This window comes from Mustela nivalis (assembly GCF_964662115.1).
Source record: "Mustela nivalis genome assembly, chromosome: 6".
In the NCBI taxonomy this organism is placed as follows: domain Eukaryota; kingdom Metazoa; phylum Chordata; class Mammalia; order Carnivora; family Mustelidae; genus Mustela; species Mustela nivalis.
Window position 1 is genome coordinate 29,563,794 of NC_139025.1, and position 15,582 is coordinate 29,579,375.

Genomic DNA, 15,582 nt, shown 5'->3' on the forward strand with positions numbered 1-15,582 from the left:
GGGCGGCGGCGGCGGGCGGCGGCGGGGCCCCGGGCGCCGCGAGGAGCGGCCCCTGCCGGCCAGGGCCGGAGCGGCAGCCGGGCGGGGGCCGGGGCCGGGCTGGGGGCAGCGGGAGGCCGAGGAGGGGCGAGGTGTGGTTGAGGCCAGGGAAGGGAGGGAGGCCCGCGAGAGGAATGTGGTGTGGGACCGGGGCGGGGGCTGGGTCGAGACCCGAGGGGGAAGGGCTGGGGGAGCGGCCGCGGTGCAGGCAGGTGAGGAGGGGCGGGGGTGAGGCGTGAGGGCCCCGCAGGCAGGATGGTCTGGGAGAAACTGCGAGGGGGCGGATGGGAATGCGGCCTGAAAGGGGCGGTGACCCTGGGGAAGGTCACAGACCAGGCAGAACTAGTGCGCCTGGGGCCTGGTGTCAGGCGGGGCGGGGGGGGGGGGGGGGGGTGCTAGGCCTGCCTGAGCTTGTCCCGCGATCTCAGATTTCAAGTAGATCCCCTGGGCCTGGGTTGGCCTGTCCCCCTGAGCAGGCCCCCCATGCTCCTGGCGGCCTCAGCCCCCGACCAGATGAGGTGGGCAGGGAGTCCTCCATCTCAGGCCCGCACAGCACCTGCACAGAGGCTCCCAACTGACTGCCGAGTTGCACTGAGCCTGGCAAGGACTGCTAGCAGCTGAGATGCCCGCTCCCTTGGCGCTCTGAGGGGGATGCAGAATCACCAGTGGGCTCCGTAGACTGAGAGCTGGGGGCAGGTGTCCAAGGTGTGCATTCTTTCAGTTACTTGATAACTATGTAGGGATTACCTGCTGTGTCCTAGCTACTACTTTAGATGCTGGCAATACAGTGCAGAACTGAACAGACAAAATGTCTGCCTTGGTAGAGCTTTCATGCCAGTCAGGGGAATAAATAAAATAAAGTACTAAGTTGGAAAGTAAGATGGTTACTTGAAGAAACAGAGCAAAGTCGAATGAGGAGAATAAAGAGGGGGGCGGAGGGGGGTAAGTGTTCAATGGGATGTTAGCAACAGCCTCATGGAAGTGACATTTGATGAGGACTCAAAGAGGGTGAGAGAGAGCCACGAGGCTATCTCGGGGAGAAGAGCATTCTTGGCAGAGGAAACAGCCATGCAAAGGCCCTGTGGTGAGAGCATAAGACCAAAGAGACCAGAGTGGTTGGAGTGTGGTGAGGGAGGCGAGGTGAAACAGGAGAGCTCAGAGGTAGGAGGAGGAGTTTCAGTTCTTGGCAGGCCTTGTGGGCCATTATAAAGACCTTTATAAAGATCTTTATAAAGACATTACAAAGATCTAGTGAAGTGGGAGGCCCATGCAGGACTTGACCTGTATTTTAGGACTATGACTACGGCTGTTGTGCTGAGAATCCTGCCAGTAGCTCAGGAGAGGGATGGTTGTAGATGCACCAGGGTGATAGCTGGCGCTGGGGTAATAATGTTGGATTCTGGACACGCATTCGAGGATGGAGCTCTGCAACACCAAGGGTCAGGAAGCACTGTCATCATCAGCATCGCCCCTTCCGGGTGCCTCACTCCAGCTTTCCAAGAGTTTCACGCAGGTTCGTCCATGTCTTATCTCCTCAGCAGCTGCGGGAGAACAGACCTTGTGGACGGCGGTTCACCATGAGGAAGCTGAAATGAGATACTAGATGTGAGGAGGGAAGGTTAAGAGATAACTTTTGCCATGACCAGCACAACCTTCAGGCACCCCCAACCTCAAAGTTTGACCCGAAGGGTCCAGATGCCGGGGACAGCGCAGGAAGGGGTTATATTAAAGTTTTAGCAGGGACCCTTTTGTACCTGGTCCCTTTGGTTCCACCAAGAGGGAAGAGGAGGAAGGGGAAAAGGAATCTCCACAGTAACTGTTTCCCCTCCCTCTCAAAAGCCTCATATTCTCCTGTCAGCTCTCACATGGAGATCTGTCTTTCTAGATGTTTGCCTGAAATGTTCTCTCCCTTCTGATCCAAGAGGGACATTTCTGTGCATTCTTGGAGACTGAGGCCCAGGAGCCTAGCTCCACGGCTGACAGATCCTGTGGGACCCCCCAGAAGTGCTATCTCCCTCTGTGATAGGGCTCTGTAGTGACAAGTGTCACTCAGCCTCAGCCGCCACGCTGTGATGTGACTGCTGCTGTTTCTTCCATGCCCCCACCAGCTGATAGGTTCCAAGACAAGGCCTCTGTCTTCATGAGGGCAGAATGGAGCCTGAACCCTGTCTCAGCAGGTGCTGCCTGGCCAGTGGCATTTAACTCTCCGTCCCTCACCTGCTCACAGCTCTTCAGGTAGAACACCAACCCCCACAGAGGTGGTTGAGAAGTCAGTGAGGAAATACAAGCAAAGCACTTGAAATTTACTACACCATAAGAATACAAAAAACATGAGCTCTCATTCTGCGTCTCTGTCCCCCTTGCGCCCACAACATAGCAGCTTGAGTGAAAGAGTGAATGAATGAAGTAGGAGATCTCCAAGGTCTGGAATCAGCCTGCAAACGTTTTCCTTTAGGACTTCACAGAACAATTAGAATCTGTAATGATGTCTGAGACGTTCATCTTCACGGCAGGCCACCCTGGGAATAGCAGACCCCAGCAGAGTACTCAAGGCCATTTGCTTGAGTCCTGAGGTCACTGGGGCAGAGGTTTCAGGAGGAGAAGCTACCAAATATTGTCAGCCTGACCTGCCCAGAGAAAGAACCGCTCAGAGCCCCGGATGGGCCCCGCGGTCCCTGGACTCAGTCTCACCTCTGTACTGTTTTGGTCCTCACCCATGGCCTGGGCGGCTCTGACAGCTTCTGTGACCGCCCTGGAGGCATTCAAGAGATGGCATATGGAGAAGTTGTCCAGACTGTTTTCCAGGTAAGTTTACCTGCAGGTGGCCTTCAGGGAAATTCAGGAGTAGGAAGTCATTGGTGCTAATAATAGTAATTAAGCCAACACCTTTTTTCCAGACACTGGTATTACAGGTTTGACAAGGATGTGAAAAATCACAGCCTGGAGGTCAAACGCAGCCCTGAGGCCTGCCGATGCCCAGAAGTGGAAGATGGCTCAGAGAGTATAACTCATGCTAATCCCTAGAGCAAATCTGGCTTACCAGGAGCTGTGGGGACAGGCTAAAGGCTCAGAGCAAAGGTCAGTGCAAATGGGGGTGCCTCTGGGGCCTGGAAACCTCCCAGTCCCCTACCCCCTGAAAGCCTGGGTCTCCTTTGCAACTAGAATAGGAGATGAGGGAGTAGCGAGGGAGGAAATACAAGCAAAGCACTTGAGGTCTGGGCTGGGGTGGGTTGGGGGAAGCTCTAGTGGCTTCCCTCAGCTTCTCTTCCAGGAGGAGAAGGCAAGAAGAGGGACAAGGGCCCGTGCCCGGGACCTCCCTCATCCAGGAGGGCTCTTCTCAAGAGACCCATGTGGTCCTCCCCCCTTCCTCATGTCTTTGTGCCAAGGTCACCTCCTCAGGGAGGCCTTCCCCAACCACCTTATCTAAACCCACTTCCTGCCATTCCCTTCACTCCCTATCCTTCTGTTCTGTTGTGGGTTTTGCCTTCTTTCTTGATTTCTAGGTATTAATTCAGTGTTTATTGTCACTCTCCCATCACTCAAATGTAGGCTCCATGAGGGCAGAGGGTTTTGTGGGATTTTGTCGTTGGTGCTTCACAGATATTTGCTGAGAGGACGAATGAGTAGAAGGAAGGTAGTGGGGCTGCGCTGGATGGGTGAACTCGAGGCCTGGACATCCCAGGAGACAGGCCCGCAGAAGTGGGAATCCTCTTGCTAAAGCCAGTGGTTCAGACTGAAGGGGCCGATGGGAATCCAGAAGGGGCAAAGGACCAAGGCCTCAGCATGCTGACAGAACGTCTCTTCTAACCTTTGACCTGAGCATGCTGGGTGGAAGTCCTGTGGTCTGGTGGCCTGCACCCCAGGAGGTGCAAGCCATGAGCAGCCACCGCAGGGCAGGGGCAGGCAGCCCTGCAGCCATGCCTGGAGGAACCTGGGAGGCACGCCAGAGCCTGTGGGCTTGGGGCTTGAGTAATAACCGCCTTGGGATGGTTTGTAATTATGAAATATTTAATACATACAAAACATATAATCAGGGGGCACCTATGTAATAAAATAGTAAAAAGAATACCAGGACTCCGCCTATCAATCCCAAAGTTAACCACCATTTGGTCTTTGTGCTTATTATGCCCTCGCGTTGTTTCTGGAGCAGCCTTCTGCTGCCCCTGGGCTGTGAGTCCTCTACGGAGCCCAGCGTGCGATGTTGTTTGGTTTCATGCTCTGTAAAGATGCTGTCCTGTTTCGTAACTTGCTCTTTTGCTCTCGGTGTTCTTGGATTTCTCCTTGTTGCGGCCTTTGTTGAAGGCTGTGGTTCCTTCCTTGTCTCTGGTGTGCAGTGCTCTGGGGTGTGCTGGCAACATCCTTGTCGGTCCCCGTCAGTGTATCATCCCTCCGGCGCCCACACTGTGATGAACAAGACCGCGTCTGTGCTGTTGGGATGAGCAGGGTTTCCAAGGATGACTCAAGATGGCTCTGGGCCCCTCCCCCTTGAAGTGTCCTAAGGGCCTCTTGAGTTTCTTCCCAAAGGCCACCTGCTGCTGCCTGGAGTCATGGCTCCCGCTATAGGGACAGACGAGCGGGAATCTCGCAGCCCCACTGCGAACACAGAAGCCGGTGTGTCTAGTTTTCCATCTGTTGCCATCTGACAGGGCTAGCCAGATCGCCAGGGACAGGAAGCTGGCTGGTGGCTCAAGGAGGGCCTAGGCCTGGCATGACCTGTGTGTGGAAACCATGTGCCTAGGCTTCCCTTCAGCTTTGGCAAATCCAGAAGCACGTGGGTGCCCCAGGTGTTTGCTCCATTTGGTGAGTGAAGCTCACCAAAGACCAACGTGTACCCGCCCCCCATGACAACTTTTATCTATGATGGCGGCCATTCCTACCCTGTGCCCAGTGTCAGAAAGCATGCAAGCTGAAACTGTTGTTAAGAGATTGCTTGGTGAGCTTGGATTTGGAATCAGAGAAGGGGAAGTTTTTAAAAGGTCAGCCTTCAGGCTCTGGAAAAGAGCTGAGAACTGTCTTGGTTCCATTCTTGAGCCTACCTCTCCAAGGCTGAGAATATCCACATGTCTCAGGTCTGCGTCTCCTGCACAGGGTGAGGCTGGACCAGTTCTGTGAATTTTCACCGCCCGTCTCCATACATGATGACCTTGCATAGGCTTTGGACACTGTAATAACAACCAGTTGGTTTGCATTTAAGGCTGTATGATAGGAATCCCTTATCCTCATGAATGTTTTTTCATACTCTGAGTTCCTGGTACCTAGTATACAACCTATTCCAGAAAGGCAAAGAATGGGCTGATGATAAAACACCCACCTATATGTCTGAATGGACAGCAATGTAAAGATCAGAAACTACATGGATATAGGCGGAGAACACTGTACCTGTCACCTAGTCAAGAGTGTAACTAGAATGATTTTTATGCTTCCTGGCAGACCCTGCACAGAGGAAAACACATGGGCTGGTTTGATTTGAAAAATGGTTGATTCACACATCTGGAGTTTGAAAGGGCAATCAGGAACCCGGTGAGCACAAAGGATTTGGTTGTTCCTACAGAGTTATATTAGCAAACAGTTGTGACATTTTCATTTCAAACACATTACTAGTAAAAAGAAGCTAATTCTCATTCTGTGTGAAAGAGCCTCAAAAACACAGAATCTGCTTTTGTTACGAATTGCGAGTGATCTCTCCCTGGACAATGCCACTACCAGGCAAAGTTTCCACAGTTTAATTCAACAAGCATTGATTAAGCATCTATTGTATGCCAGTGTTAGGTTCTGCAGATACAAAGTTTATAAAATGTGATGCCACCCCTCAAGGAACTTACACTCCAGTTGGGCAAAGGGACAAAGAGGTCAAGGATAGCTTTGTAGTTGGGACTCGCAGGATTGCCTGGGACTGGGGAAGCCCTTGGCCTGCTGTGGGGCTTCAGGACAGGCAGTCTTCCTGGAGGGGGTAACACCTGAGCCAAGCCTTGAAAATGATTTCTGGTCTGGTCTGCTTGCCAAAGTGGTGAATGTGTGACGCCGAAGCTGGAGTTAGAAGCCCCAGATCAGATTTTCATCTCTTTAATTAACCTGCTGTGTGACCTTGTAAAAGTCCTATTCCCTCTCTGAACGTCAGCTAATTCCCAGGTTAAACGTGGGAGAGACGATCACTAGCATTCCGCAGTATGATTGGACTTGAGAAATTCATCCACTGGGAAGGAAGACAAAGCTCGGTAGAATACACGATTAAAGTAAGTGGGAAGTAAGTGTGATGTGTCAGGTGCTTAGAAAGGATGCGAGCACCAGCCAAACCCCAGTAACATCAGTGAAAAGTCAGCGCAGAAAACCTGTTCTTGGCAGGTTAAAAGAACACTCAAGTCTTTCTCAGGAAGCAGTTTTCTTCTGGTGAATCTGTTGAAAGGAAGCCTGCAAAGCTTGCAGACCTGGTTAGGAACCGTAGGGGCCTTCACTCTAGGGGGCGGGGCCCACGCAGAAATCCCGAGCTCTAATGAAAGGGGCGGGCCTGGGACGGCGGCGGCAGCCAGTGAGAGAGCCTCCCGATGAGGTCATGGAATTCCTCGGCGCTTCATTGGCGGAACCCCCTCCGCTCCCCCCAGCGAGGCTTCGGCGCCGACCTCCCAGCAGGCGGTGGGCCTCTAGCGGGACCCCGGGAGCCAGGGCTCGGAGGGCGTGTCCCCAAACTTTCTCCGGGTATTTACAGACGCTGAGCAGTGAGCGAGCCCTGCCATGAGTGGGACCCGGTCTCCTGCGGGGAGAACTGAAAATGCCCAGAGTAAAAGGGCTCTTAAAAAAATAAAAATAAGAAATAAAATAAAAGGGCTCTTACCCATCCAGAAGCTGGATTCTGACAAAGCCATTTTCTCCAAAGTGGAGGGCTTGTTTTGTTTCAATCCAAACACACTGGTTGATTAACCATTTTAACCATTTAAAGACACTGAGCCAACTTGTAGTGGCTGGACACTTTTCTGGCGTTCTGAAACACTTTAAAACCACGATTCTCCAAACCCTGGTGTCCAGAGGAATCCAGAACATTGGTTGCCCATGCCTACCCTGACTCCAGTCCTGCCCGCTCCAAAACCTGCAGGTTGAAGAAATTGGCAGGGCCAGGGAGCTGTACCCCGCTTTGGTAACCAAAGCATTTAAAGCATCATCAGAACTTGTTAGAAATGCACTCTAGCAGATAGCTCTGGTGCTCACTTAGGTGTGAGAACGGATTTAAATCAACTCCCCTCAAACGGTGAGACTGCTTCAGAACAGTGTGGATTCTTCACTCTCAGAATCCTATGGCTGGAGAGGGCCCCCTAGTCCAGTCCCATCTTGGGGAGGTAATTTTGGAGTGCTTGCCCGTTCTCACCATTGAACTCCTGGGGTCGAGCTGGGCTCCAGGCATCTGCCGTGGTTGGGCTACAGGTAACTGGACCAGCCATGCCCATGTGACCAGCACTTTCCTCGAGATTGAGACAGTCCCTATGAGTGAATCACCTAAGGGTGAACTTGGTACCCAAGGGCAGTCCTATTCTGCTGTGTGGCCGGGACAGCAGAGGAAACCAGTATGTAGAAGGGAGAAAGACACATAAGGAGTGGAGATGGAAAAAGAATCGGTACCAAGATGCCCTCCAGGCCCCTGCCTCCCTCTCCAACTTCATGCAGACCTCCTGCTCTGGCTGATGGAACTCGGGGCACACTCGGCACAAGCAAGCATAAGCTGTTCCCATCTGAGGTTTTGCAAATGTCACTCCCTCCACCTGGAATTCTTAACCTTTGTCTTTCCCAAGCTCCTTCATTCCCAACAACGAGGAAAGTTCTTAAATGTCGCCTCCTTGGGGCGCCTGGGTGCTCAGTGGGTTAAAGCCTCTGCCTTCGGCTCAGGTTGTGATCCCAGGGTCCTGGCTGGGATCGAGCCCCACATCAGGCTCTCTGCTTGGCAAGGAGCCTGCTTCCTCCTCTCTCTCTCTCTCTCTCTCTGCCAGCCTCTCTGCCTGCTTGTGATCTCTGTCAAATAAATACATAAAATCTTTTTTTTTTTAAATGTCACCTTCTCTGGGAGTGACGCTTTAAAAGAACCCCTCCCACAGCTGCACTCCATCACGTTAGCCTCCTTTCGTGTGTTTATTGCATGTGCTATCTTGTGTGCCATCACAGGTACTCATGTGCTCACTAGCTCACCATAAGCTCCTTGAGAGCAGAGATCCTGGGGTTTGTTCATCACTGGATCCCAGGGCCTTGAAATGGCCCAGAACCTAGCATGGTAGCTCAGTAAATGGTAGTTGAAGAAAAGATCACTTTCCCAACCTTCCTGAGGTCCAGCAGCTTCCAGTCCTCAGGTTGCAAGAGACCCCCAGACCCCTTCCCCAGTCTTGATCTCAACACACCCCTCTATATGGATTCCTGATGTTTGTCACACAAGCATCCCAGAGGGGTTCACCTTTGTTTTGCAGGCAAAAAAACTGAGGCCCAAGTGACTTGCGCAGGGGATTATGTGGCCAGTTAATGGGACAAGGGGGACAGGAGAACTAAGCTTTCAGGCCACTGCTGGGTCCCCAGGGTACTCCTTCTCATGATCTGGGGTTGCTCCCCACAGTAGAACAGTCAACTCAACCTCAGCCCTTTTTGTCTCCTTGTATAAACTTTTAATAAATCAGTTTCATTTTCAAAATGCTGCCCAGAATAGTGTGTGGTCCGCAGAAAGATGCTGTCAGTACTGTCCGCTGTAGGAAGTTATTTTCTGATGAACTCTAATGGGTTGGGTGGTTTGAACATCTCTGTTGCTCCAGGAGCATGACAGAGGTCACACTGGTCCCCACTCCACCCAGGTTCCCCTTTTTAGGATGTAAAAGGATATGATCCAAGGTGCCACTTCTGAATATTTATCCAAAGAAAACAAAACACTAATTTGAAAAGATATCTGTACCCCCATGTTCAGTACAGAATTATTTACAGGAACCAAGAAATGGAATCGACCTAAGTGTCCACAGAGAGGTGAGTAGATGAAGACATGGTGTATAAAATAGAAGATCATTCAGCCATTAAAAAGGAATGAAATCTTGCCATATGCCCCAACATAGATGGACCTTGATGGCGTTGTGCTAAGTGAAATAAGTCAGAGAACGACAAGTCCTGTATGATTGCCACTTATATGTGGAATCTGAAATAAAAACAAGCTCATAGATATGGAGAACAGATGGGTGGTTGTCAGAGGCTAGGGGTAGAGGGATGAGCAAAATAGATGAAGGGTCAAAAGGCACAAATAAACGCATGGGGATGTAATGTACAGCATGGTGACTATAATTAATAACACTGTATTGAATATTTGAAATTTGTCAAGAGAGTAAATCTTAAAGGTTCTCATCATAAGAAAAAATGTGCAGCTATGTGCAGTGATGGAGGTTAGACTTACTGTGCTCACTTTACAACGTGTACAAACTATATGATGTGATATGTCAATTATACCTTAATTGAAAAAAGAAATGTAAAAGGACGTCTTATTAGAGATGTCTGTATATTTCAGCCTCTAGGTTACTGCAGTCCAGGGAAGCAGAACCTTCGGCCCAGAGGAAGTAGCTGTGACTGCTGGGTGCAGAACATCATTCTAGGGAGCTCTCCCAAGTAATGGGACCCTTGCACTTGGCCTGGGACCTCAATACACATGTGTTGCATAGCTGCCTCAGTCATGGCGGCCTGAGTGACTGTTGTCAAATTCAAGCGATCATGCTCAGGAAGGCAGGGAGCAGGAGAGTGGGGGTTGGATGCCCTTACTCTGGGTACTTATCCGAAGATAAATGGTCATCTGTCATGCCTTGTGATCTTTATCTCCTTCCTGTATTGGAGAGATCACCCACATGATGAGACCACCCCCTCCTCCCACCCGAGAAGCTGAGAATGTCAGGTACTCACTGCCAGGCTCCCTTGTGGCCACAGTGAAGGTGGGTGACCTCAGCTCTGATGGGCGGACACCTCTAGAGCCACCTCATCTCCATCTGGTGGACATTGTTGTGGCAGCAGTGGGGTAGTTGGCCCAGGCACACCCATGCGTCCATGCTCAGCCGAGGCGTCCATGCTCCTTCCTCTCCAAACCAGTCCTGAGGAGGATTTCCGACCTCTGTAGAGGGCTGCCCAGCAACTTCCATCCTGGTCACCGTCCTCCCAGAGATTGTGAGCCATCTGAGATTAATTCCGTTAATGCCTAAGCCACCCAGAACTGGTTTCTGTGGAGGACTGAGGGAGGAGGGTTCTAGAAGGAGGACCAGGTGCTGGCAGGGAAGAAGAGGGTACGGGTGCTCTGGTAGAGGAAGTGGCATTTCAGCAGTGGGGTACAGCAGCCCTGTTGTCCTTGAGACCAAGTCCCAGGTAGTGTGGAGGGAAGTAAGTCACCAGGGGGGCAGGAAGGTCCTCTGGCTCCTCACTCAGGTTACAGAGTTCCGTGAGCTGGCGGGTTTTCCTGAAAGTTGGGTTTCTTTTCCTTTGCTGCTTTCTGAGCTGTTCACTTGAGAAGGTAGTTGATGGGGCCACCTCATCCTCATCACGGACGGCTGCTCAGGTTTGACAAGCCTCAGTGTGCGCCCTCACCTGGAGCCCAGAAAGCCAAGCCTTCACCTAAGGTCCTGTGTACACTTGGGGTGGACTTTCTCTTTACAGGGAAAAGAATATCTTAAAACACTTCTCCCTGCCCCCACCTCAGCTCGAAATCTCCTGCATGGCTCATACTTGCCTGCCTTTGATGGGAACAACTAATCGCAGTGGGTTGGGCCCTTGCAACTCTGTGCGCATTAGAATGGGCCCCTGGGTCTAAGCGGGGGCGGGACAGGAAGGGTTTGGGGTCTCCACTCCCGAGCTGCTGAAGTGTCCTTCTAGTGGGGCTTCAGCCTACGTGGGGAGGAGCTGATGCACAATGCAGGGCCCAGGGATCAGATCTTTTCTTGGGAGTAGGGTTTGGATGAGCAAGGTGCAGCTGGGGCTCTTGGACATGGAGGAGGAGGAGGAAGAGGAGGAGGATAAGGCCTCTAACAGGTGGGAACAGAGTCAGGTGCTCCATAGATCACCTCCCTCTCCTGCTCTCATCTCATTCCTAACTCCAATTTAAACCAAGTGCCACACAGCGCTTCATACAAGTCCAAGTCCACATGGACAGGCTGAGGAGGCAGCTGCCCACACAGGGGGACTTAAGGAGCACAATCTGAAAAGAGCCAATGCAGGACAGTCGGGCACTCCTGCAGCACTTACCATCCTGGGCCCTCAAACCAGCAGCTGTCACATGCTGCCTTCTACAGGTCATGGGCTCTGTCGTCAACTTCTCACAGTGTCTCTGCCTTGGGTGGCTGTGGAGTCCCGGCACTACAGGCCATGCCTTAGTCCCCCCCTGAATCCCCCAGGACACCCAACTCAACAGGTACTCATCAGTTCACCCATCCAGCCAGCAGGGGTGGCTTGGAGGACCCCCATAGGAAGGAGAAGGGAAATTTCTGTAGAGCCCTGTTTCCCTTGGTAACAGGCCCATCTCCCTCCCTAAGAGGAAGGAAGAGTTGGATTTTCAGTTCTTTCCTTTGTCACTTCCTTACATTTTGTGCTTTTATCTTAACAGGCACACACAGTCCCTCTCCTGTTAGAGGCATTTGGGCGTGTATTCGCTCCTGTGGAGAGCCTGTGAGTGTCAGAAGGGCCAGGACTGGGTCTTGGTCCCCTCAACAACCCCACTGTCATCTGGCATATGGTTGGCATGCGGAGTTTCTGAATGAAGGAACATTCATTAAATGGAATGGTCATGCAAGAAGCCACCTACCCCCATGACATCTGTGTAGTGTGTAAGAATGTGTCACTTAAAACAAGTTTTAGATGTAAATCAGCATATGGTCTCAATTTAAAGTATATAATTTAATAGTTATCAATATATTGACGGAGTTGTGCCACCATCACCAAAATCAATTTAGAACATTCTATCATCCCCCGAAAGGAATCTGGGACCCCTTAGCTGTCACTCTTAAATCCTCTCTCCCAACTCTTGGCAAACACTAATTGATTTTCTGTCTTTATGGATTTGCCTATTCTGGCCGTTTCATATAGAGGCAATCACACAATATATGTTTTTTTTAAAAGTGGCTTCTTTGACTTAGTATTTTCAAGATTTCTCTGCTCTGTACATGTATCAGCCTTTCATTCAATTTTACGGTCAAATAGTGTTCCATTGTGTGGATTCCACAGTTTTTTCATCTATTCATCAGTTGTGGACACTGGGTTGTTTCTATTTTTTTAACATTGTGAATGATGCTGCTGTGTACACTTATGTGTAGAGTCTAGTGTAGACACACATTTTCATTTTGCTTAGGTATACACCCAGGAAAGGAAATGTCAGGTCATATGTTAACTCTGTATTTAACCTTTTGAGGAATTATCATACTGTTTTCCAAAACAGCTGCACCATTTTACATTCTCACCAACAATGTGTAAGGGTTCCAATTTCTCTACATTCTTGCCAGCACTTGTTATTATCTGTCTTTTTGATTCTAGCCATCCTAGTGGATGTGAGATGTATCTCATTGTGGTTTTGATTTACATTTCCTTGATGAATAATGTTGTTGACCAACTTTTTGTATGCTTATTGGCTCTTTGTCTTCTATGGAAAATTTAAATCCCTTGCCTATTTTTAGTTTTTAAAAATTTTAATTGAAGTAGAGTTGACATATAACATTATATTTGTTTCAGGTGTATGATACAGTGATTTGACAATTGCTTACATTAGAAGATGTTCACTCTAAGTACAGTTACCATCTGTGATCACATAAAGTTATTACAGTGTTATTGACTATATTCCTTATGCTGCACTTTTCTACCCTGTCACTTCCTTGTCTTATAACTGAAGTTTTGAACTTTTTTTTTTTTAAGATTTTATTTATTTATTTGACAGAGATCACAAGTAGGCAGAGAAGCAGGCAGAGAGAGAGGAGAAAGCAGGCTCCCTGCTGAGCAGAGAGCCCGATGTGGGGCTAGATCCCAGACTCTGGGATCATGACCTGAGCCAAAGGCAGAGGCTTAGCCCACTGAGCCACCCAAGTGCCCCAAGTTTTGAACTTTTTAATCCCCTTCACAAATTTCTTCTATCTCCCCACCCCCATCCCTCTGGGAACCACTAGTTGTTTTCCATATTTATGAGTCTGTTTGTTCATTTGTTTTGTTTTTTAGATTCTACATTTGAGTAAAATCATATGGTATTTTTCTTTCTCTGATTTATTTCACACACAGCTTTGCGCAGTGGCAGTATTGTAGCCAATGAGGTTTATCCGAGGTGCGATTATTGCTAATTGATTTATTTCACATAGCATGACACCCTTTAGGTCCATCCATATTGTCACAAATGGCAAGGTCTCATTCTTTTTTTTTTATGGCCGAGTAATAGTCCATCATGTATATACACCACATCTTCTAAACCATTCATTTATCAATGGACAGGGGTTATTTCTATACCTTGGTTATTGTAAATAATGCTGCAGTAAACATAGAGGTGCATGTATCTTTTTGAATTAGTGTTTTCATTTTCTTTGGGTAAATATACCCAGTAGTGGAATTATTGGATCCTATGGTAGTTCTGTTTTTAGCTTTTTGAGGAGCCGCCATATTGTTTTCCATAGAGGCTGCACCATTTCCTGGCCAACACTTGTTATAGCTTGTCTTTTTTATTTTAGCCATTCCGACAAGTGTGAATGATTATCTTATTGTGATTTTGACTTGCATTTCCCTGATGATGAGTGATATTGAGCATCTTTTCATATGTCTGTTGGCCGTCTGGATGTCTGATTTGGAAAATGTCTATTCAGGTCCTCTGCCCATTTTCAATCCTTTGTCCATTTAAAAATTAGATAATTTGTCTTTTTATTATTGGGTAATGACAGTTTTTTGTATATTCTAAATATAAATCTCATCAGATATATGATTTGCAAATATTTCTCCCATCCTGTGGGTTGTTTTTTCACTCTCTGGTTAGTGTCCTTTGAAGTCCAAATGTTTTTAATTTTGATGAAATCCAATTTATTAATTTTTTCTTTTGTCACTTGTGCTTTTGATACTGTTTTTAAGACACTGATACCTAACCTAAGGTCATGAAGATTTGCATCTATGTTTTCTTCCAAAATTTTATAATTTTAGTTCTTATGATTAGGCCTACGATCCATTTTTGAATTAACTTTTGTATATGGTATGAGGTAGGGGGTTCAAATTCATTGATATCCACATGCAAAAGGTTGAATTTCCAGTTGTCCCTGTAAGGACCTATTTAACCAGAGGCTTCCATTAAGGTTAAACAACAAGGTTGTTAAACTGTCCTGCTTAAACTGTCCCTGCTCCCCTTCCCCCAGGGGACTGACTAAAAAAAAAATGAGTCCTGGAAACCAGCCCCAGGTAACAAAGCCCAGATACAAGGGTGGGTCAGGCCAGGTGGAGACATCTCATCAGTGGGGGGGTTGCATACTGTCTCCAAGGAGTATGGGCCCCGCCCTTTGGGAGCCTTTGGGCGCCAATTCTAACCAAGGTGTGACAGGCTAGGTCAAATGTCTACTATAGGGTAAATTGTAATTCAGTTGGTCACCTAGCATACTAGGTGCATCACTGTGCAACTTTCTCTGTGTGTTACAATCTCATTGGCCACCTGTGCGTGGCCAGGCCCAACCGCATGGCCTTTGCCCTTAAAAGCTAGTCTGTGAAACAGAGAAGGGTCGCCCTCTCTGTAAGAGGTATGGCCCTGGCTAGTCAGTTTGATTCTTGATGCTTGACGCGAAATAAAGCTTTGCTTGACCTTTGCTTTATGTCAGTCTCGCTCCTTTAATCACGGACCCATTTTGGGGGGCCATAACAGTCCCAGCACCCTTTTTATTGAAAAGACAATTCTTCCCCCGTTGAATGGTATTGGCACTCTTATAAAAAAATCAGTTGACCATAAATTGACCATACAATGTTTATTTCTAAACTCTGATGTTTATTCCATAGAAAATAGAAAAGCTGCACGTGGACCATGAGAATCAGACCAGCTTGCTCCTGTGATGGCAGGCCCCTTTCTTGGAGAAATCACAATGGCTAAGTCATCACATCTCTGAAAGGAAGGTGCACTGGTTATTGGGAGAATATAGGCAACCTGCGTCTGAGGTGAGGAGCCAAGTCAAGGAACCCTGTCATCAGTGGACTGACGAAATCAACAAGACTTTGCTGTAATTGGTATTCCTTTCTTTCTCAAGGATGGAAATGAATATTTGGCATCTAATGAGCCTTCTTTCATACTTTAAGAATAAAACCTCATTGTTGGATGCAATGTCTTAAGAGTAAAAGACAAAATCATTCTAGTATTCTGCAATACCACAGAGAAACGTCCAGCCCAGGGGAGGTGGGGGGCAAGTGGGGTTTCCAGCGGCCTCAGAGAGAAAATGCCAGTTTGATATATTTAATCCTTACCACTTTACCTTAGAGTGCAAAGATGTTTTGAACTGCCAGAAAGTATGTTAAAAAGATCCGCATTTCATTTCTTTTCTCTTTGATTTGACTGAACTCATTCCCATCAGTAGT

General features: G+C 48.6%; 1 long non-coding RNA gene across 6 annotated transcripts; it reads left to right on the forward strand.

Annotated features, from left to right (window-relative positions):
* The first annotated feature begins 54 nt into the window (after positions 1–54).
* On the forward strand, positions 55–15,331 carry LOC309866305. Of its 6 annotated transcripts, none has more exons than XR_014312565.1 (4): positions 55–1,478; positions 1,578–2,844; positions 2,937–3,117; positions 3,640–4,086. It is a non-coding gene; the product is annotated as an uncharacterized lncRNA (long non-coding RNA). The 6 variants fall into 6 exon arrangements; XR_014312566.1 differs by having other exon boundaries at positions 1,581–2,844; XR_014312567.1 differs by having other exon boundaries at positions 55–744; positions 1,332–2,844.
* The last annotated feature ends 251 nt before the right edge of the window (positions 15,332–15,582 follow it).